This window comes from Galeopterus variegatus, unplaced genomic scaffold (assembly GCF_000696425.1).
Source record: "Galeopterus variegatus unplaced genomic scaffold, G_variegatus-3.0.2 Scaffold1912, whole genome shotgun sequence".
Lineage (NCBI taxonomy): Eukaryota > Metazoa > Chordata > Mammalia > Dermoptera > Cynocephalidae > Galeopterus > Galeopterus variegatus.
Window position 1 is genome coordinate 12,249 of NW_007728023.1, and position 883 is coordinate 13,131.

Below are 883 nucleotides of genomic sequence, written 5' to 3' on the forward strand. Positions count from 1 at the left end.
GGCACTGTTCTAGGTGCTGGGGACAGATCAGTGGCAAAAAAGACCAAGCCTCTGCTTGCACGGAGTTCCAAGTCCAGATGGCGTGACAGATGCACAGGTAGATGTAGTGTTGTGTCCTGCCTTGGAAAGTCTTCTTCTCATTGTTGTGAAATCATTTCCCTTTTCTGCTTTTCTCGAGATTTTGCAAGTTCCCTTCTCCTAAGAAGTTAGACTATCATGTAATAATTGTAGCAATAATTATTGTTATTATAGCAGCCAGGATTCTTGTAGGATATTTCTTTTCTGTCCTGTCCATGCTCTCTGCTCACATGGGGGAGACAGGAAATGAAAAATATAGAAAAAAGCAGCATAAACTAACATCTCAAAATATCGTCCAGCTCTTTTACCAAGGACCCACCATGAAGAAGGTGGCCTGTGTCATCACTGAGAAGTACTACACATGCCTGGGCAACGACTTCCATACGAACAAGCATGTGTGCGAGGAGATGGCTATTATTCCCAGCGAGAAGCTCTGCCACAAGATCAGAGGCTATGTCACCCATCTGGTGAAGCAGATTCAGAGAGGCTGGGTGAGAGGTGTCTCCATCAAGCTGTAGAAGGAGGAGAGAGAGATGAGAGATAATTATGTTCCTGACGTCTCAGCCCTGGATCAGGAGATCATTGAAGTAGATCCTCACACCAAGGAAATCCTGAAGCTTTTGGACTTTGGAAGTTTGTCCAACCTGTAGATCACTCAGCCTAAGGTTGAGATGAATTTCAAAACACCACGTGGAGCTGTTTGAATCTTTCTGTTATGTTGTAATATTTTCAGTAAACTTAGACGACGACAACAACAACAACAACAAATTATCCAGCAACCTATGTTTCTCCTGTTAAATAAATC

General features: G+C 43.1%; 1 pseudogene; it reads left to right on the top strand.

Annotated features, from left to right (window-relative positions):
- Positions 1–398: 398 nt before the first annotated feature.
- On the top strand, positions 399–782 carry LOC103596006 (annotated as a pseudogene).
- The last annotated feature ends 101 nt before the right edge of the window (positions 783–883 follow it).